Below are 5,808 nucleotides of genomic sequence, written 5' to 3' on the forward strand. Positions count from 1 at the left end.
TGGTGAATCTCTCACCAGACATGGCGAATATTTTACTCAATTATAAAATCTTGTGTTTATTGAATACACAAGTGAAATCATTGCACTTCTTGAAAATATCTTTTGAAATCAAAATTACCGAAATTACATATCGATAACCTAGTGGGTGTAGATAAATTCACCTGTGCCATTCACAGAAAGGATGAGAAAAAACCTAATACTATATATAAAACCAAGAAAAATTCAAATTCATCACTTCTAGGGACCTCGTAACCACCCTGCCAATACACAAGTATGTTCCTATTTGCAATTAGAAAAATTACCCAAATTACAATCTGTTTACTCCATCATATGTTGGAAAGGTATAGAAGGATGACTAATGCAATCAATTCATTCCTTTTAGCCCTGTATTTGTTTCAGTTTAAAACAGAAGTATACAAATATACTTGTCCAATGTCTATGCTTTAACCATTCACCTTAAGATATTTTTACAATATAATTTCCTAAGTCTATTTAATATCTTCATTATCATAAAAACCAACCTATATCCATCTTAACTCCACATCTACCACTCTTAGGGGGATGAAATCTATTTATCCCTCTGAGCACTTGGTAGACCCAGAATTAAGATGGATGTAAGATGATAGAATTTCCCCTTTAAATAGTCTATGCTCACATGAATGCCATGGTATTACAATGGTTCAATACCATGGGTTATCATAAACCTGGAGCTTAAAAATTACTATTATTAATTTATAAAAATTAATAAAATTAATAGTTGATTTTTATTTTATCTATGCTGGTTTAATTCCTCGATTTAAATAGGTGCTACATTCCAGGTGAATACCATGGGTCAAGACCATGTGCCATTTTGGTGAATACCATGGGCCAATACCATGTGCCATTTTTATTTTTATTAATACTAATATTAGGGTTAATAATGTTTTTTTGCATGGTATTAATAACAATCTAGTCCATGGTATTTGTCCCATAGTATTTTTCCCATAGGTTTCACCTAAATATAACGCATTTTTTGAGTGTCCTTAAATATAAGGTGAATTATGGAGTAAATATAAAAAAATGTTTTATTTGTTTATCATATGTCTCGTTTATTTATATTTTTATTAATTTGCCATACCTCTTTTACAAATATGGTATTTGGCCCATAGGATTCACTTAAATAAAACCTCTTTCTTGAGCCTTCATAAATAGAACTAGGGTTATGGACTAAATATAAAAAGAGGTTTTATTTATTTACCATGCATCTAGTTTATTTATATTTTTATTTATTTACCATACCTCTCATTTATTTATATTTTTATTAATTTACCATACCTCTTTTATAAATATGGTATTTGGGCCTTTGGCCCGTAGGATTCACTTAAATAAAACCTATTCTTGAAAATAGGCAAATGGATTCACTTAAATAAAACCTATTCTTGAAAATGGGCGAATGGAAGGTTGTAACTCCTAATTTCAAGGGCTAAATTTACCTTTTTTACCCTCTTCCTTAAAATAAGGTGGGCTATTTGAGGTGATTTGTAAAAACGTACTATGATACAAAATATTTGCCCACTAAAAATTTAAAACCCATTAATTTCGCCAAAGGGCGAACATTCGCCCCTAAAATTTTCTATGATCCAAAATAACCATGCCAATTGGGGTAAACATGAGAAGAGAGACTACTATGATCAGAATCGACCTCCTATGTCACCTTAAGGAAGTGGAACCGATGGAACATCACATATAATCATCCAACATCATCAACAAAACCTTCAGGAGACAATAGAACCACTCAAACAACCTATCCCTGGGTCCCACTGCTATTCTACAGCTCTTAGGCCATAGTTTCTCTCATGCTATGTGCTAGGGAGTGACCAACAACCCAAAGTCGCTCTTACAGGCCTACCTGCAAGTGACTGTGGACCAAAAGTGCTAGTTTTGTGCTAGCGACCTTGAGATTTAAGCCACTTTTCTAGCCCATAATCCTGGCCTCTGCGCAGAACTTTTTATAACTTCCATAATTCATTAAAAACATAATAGCAATGTCAATCAATCAAAAATCACCCTCGGGACTAGGACTGAGCATTCCCAACTAGGACTGACATTCTGTCAAACACTTGGCATCAATTCAACCTACAATTCTAGGATACAAAACAGAGCATAAATGACTGAAACAACTTATGAAACATAACCAAAACTATCACCTCCTCCATTGAACTACTACATCATCAATTAGGTCTTGCATCCATCCATTTAACAATTATAAGTAAATATATGAAATAACCATGACATAAACTAGTCATTCAACCATGCTTATAACCAGCATAAAACCATATAAATATCAGAGATATGACAACAGTTAAATCCACATACAAATAAGTGAAAAAGTAAAAGAACTTAGTTTTTATTAATCACAGGCAAATCCAACTAGGTTTGGGACTTCCACATACCACCCGACCATAAACATGGCTGAACCAAATCTCTCTTTCAGCCAGTCACCCCTGTGTCATATTCCAATCATGAATGTGGGATCTCATAGAACAACCAATCCAAGAACAACAAAGGGAATACAAAGGTTAAACAACCTCCACCCTCATCAAACCGTGATCACACCAAAACCAGTGCTTTGATCACAATCGAGTAGACTTTGGAATGTCATTCAGAATCCATCACTATACTTGAGGAATTTTCTGTCTCCTTGTATCTCAAGATGTACCACAATCAAAACTGGATCACTAGGCCCTAGACTAGACAAGTTTCTCAAGCTTTACTGCAATCCAAATCCAGATCACTAGGCCCTAAACTAAGACTTCTCCCTCAGGATTTACCATGTATCACGCCAAAATTGGTCAAGGGATTCCTATGTTTTTGGGAATGGAACTTGAGACCACCTCCGCCCCGAATTTCAAAATCCATCTAGTAATTCCAAAGCTCAAAAACCAAAATAACATCCCAACATACCATGGCATCTATAAAAAGGCTAGGCTTGTTTGAAATCCATTGTCATAACCCGACAAAACCATGTCACGAACGAAAATGGAACCATACACCAACATCCAAAGTCATGCATGTCCAAACCAGCTAAGAAGTCACACATGCAAAAGGTTACATTCAAGTATTCCTACTAAAGCTGCTTGATCTTGATATCCTTTCCTTGATCCATGGCTACTTTTCCTTTGCTTTGCTTGCTTTTCCTTTCCTCGCTCCAAACTAGAGTGCTCAAAGAAAACTCTAAGTGACCAATAGTGAGAGAGAGAGAGTAATGAGAGAGCTCCAAACTTTAATTGACCAAGAGATTCACACTAACCAAGCTTGGGCCAAGAGCCTCCAACTGATCCTCAGAAGCCTTTTTATTAATTGGGCCTCTATTTTCTTCATTTTCCATTATTTTCCTTCAATTTCCTCCTCACATGAAACATGTGACCTTTCACCTTAGTTTTCTCCTAATTTCCTTTGTTTTCATAAATGAATGTGCCAAAATTTACCTTTTTCCTCTTAATGCCTTTTCCTTAGACTTTGTGAATTTCCTTAGCCATAACACACATCTAGTGATACCCACTAGGATATCTTTGCCCATTATTCAGCGTGGAATGCATGTCCCTTACTCGTGGTCTTATTTTTCCTTTATTTACTTTATTACATGAAATTTTTCACTAGGGATATGACACTAGCAACATAGAGCCTATGACAATCCTGTGCAATGAAAATCTACGAGGAAAAATAACGCTCAGCAATAGCCCCAAAATTAGTAGAATATTAGATTAAAATAGATGTAGAGATATTCAGAGGAATTTTAATTGTTTGGACAACAATGGTGAAATCATATCCTTCAATAAAGACTTTTGTGGGAGACTTTGGGATATTGAGCTTGGGGGGGCCATTTTCTCTTGAGTGAAGGAGAAAATGCACCGAAACTGCCATTGACCTCTGTCATTGTTCTCTCAACCAACTCTTCCTTCACCTTGATTCTACCCTAAAAACTCTGTTTACCTCGCTAACAAAACACTAAACTCTGCCCCAAAACACCCACATGATGACGATCACCCCCATGCTTCACTAGACTATTATCATTCCACTAAAGCATTGGTGGCTAATTCTCATCATGATTAGAATGAAGTTGAGATGTTTTTATAGAGCTCCTTGAAAGTGAAATACCATGGTTGACACTACTCAAGCCCAGATTCTCCCAAAATTGTTTCTTTAATGACCTTTATTTCAGACCTAATGCTTTTTGTAGATTAAATCATATTGGGGTTGTGGCTACTATGGAAAAGACTACAAACTTATGTAGTGAAGACATGTGGGTATGGTGTTGCCATGTTATTGTCTTTTACACCAACAACTAGGAAAGGGATATTCTCAGAACATGTGATGATTGGTTAGCTTGAGTTTGAATATTTCAGTGAACGCATCAGCATCCTGATAAAGAATCGGCTCCAGTGATCCTGGCAAGGAACTCTTCATTTTTTTGAATTATTCTGAGGTCCAAATTCTTGAGTCATGACCAAGCATGTTTCTTCTTTTTGAATCTTAAGGAGCCAAGAGTAAACAGTCTCATTGATGCCAAGTTATAAAGTAATGATGCATGTTCCTTGACAAACAAATTCATGCATATGGATGTGAGATGGTAACAACCACCATTTTTCGCTTTTAAAGGATCTGTCTTTATGTTTCATATCACCATAGCAGTGGCAAGTATGTTTCCTTGTTTGGAACAAACATAATTTCTCATTGATGATACATTGACAATGACCTTTTACCTCAAAGATGTCCTCTTATAGGCATGGATATCATCTTATTCCTTTTGTTTGAAAAACAAAATGACTATTGTAAGAAGAATTCCACCCACACCAGAGCCTACAATGGTATTTCCTCTTAAGAAAGTGTAAGTATGAGAAAGGAAAAGAAACCTTGGATGCTTAAGCTAATTCATAACCATATTCTCAAGAAACAAATGACTGAAATTATGCTATGATTGGATGGGTTTGTGGAGCAGTGTAAACTGAAGAAAAATTCTCTTACTCCATCCCATACAAATTCATGGTATGCAACATAGTCCTCGACATATCTTCAATCTGATAGGTTCAAAGTCATGTATGATGTAACTATCCCATCCCATTGCAACTTTGCATTTCCTATTACATATAGACTTTGACTTCTAAGTTCAAAGTGTATCTGTACAATTCAACATGTTAAGGTTAATCAAAAACTTTTATTTGTTTTCTAGCTCCAAAACATAGACATTTTCTTAACAACCTACCTGTATACATGCCTAAAGCATTAATACCAGAAGTTATTATTCTCAGAACACCATAACATTCAAACTATGTCAAATCATTCATATTGCATTTAAATTGTGATTAAGAAGCAAGGCCAATAGAACAATTGAGCATTTGATTCATAACCATATTGATATGATGAATTTATATTCCACTTAATCTCCAAGTATACACCTGACCATATTACATTATATAACTATGTATGTGATATTTAGATTCTTCATCATATATATTTAAACAGTTACTTCCATAAATGGCATGAATATATGGAATTCCTATCCATAATAGAACTACATTATCCATACTTTTCTTCATACTTTCTTTATCCAAAATTTCACAATGAACACATATAAAACTCTAAAATACCATAAATTTCCACCTAAAATATGTATTGTCTTATGTTTCCCATTATTATGAATCATATGTATTTTCTTTTGTTTTAACAAAAACACGAACAATATCAGGCTCAATCCCAAGATCAATAGATTTTCTAGTCCAGACTTCCAAGGTGAGCTTGGATGCAATGATGGCAATTCTGCAATATACA

This window comes from Pinus tabuliformis, chromosome 8, assembly GCF_031772625.1.
Source record: "Pinus tabuliformis cultivar Carrire ecotype Pingquan chromosome 8, CPIR1, whole genome shotgun sequence".
Classification (NCBI taxonomy): domain Eukaryota; kingdom Viridiplantae; phylum Streptophyta; class Pinopsida; order Pinales; family Pinaceae; genus Pinus; species Pinus tabuliformis.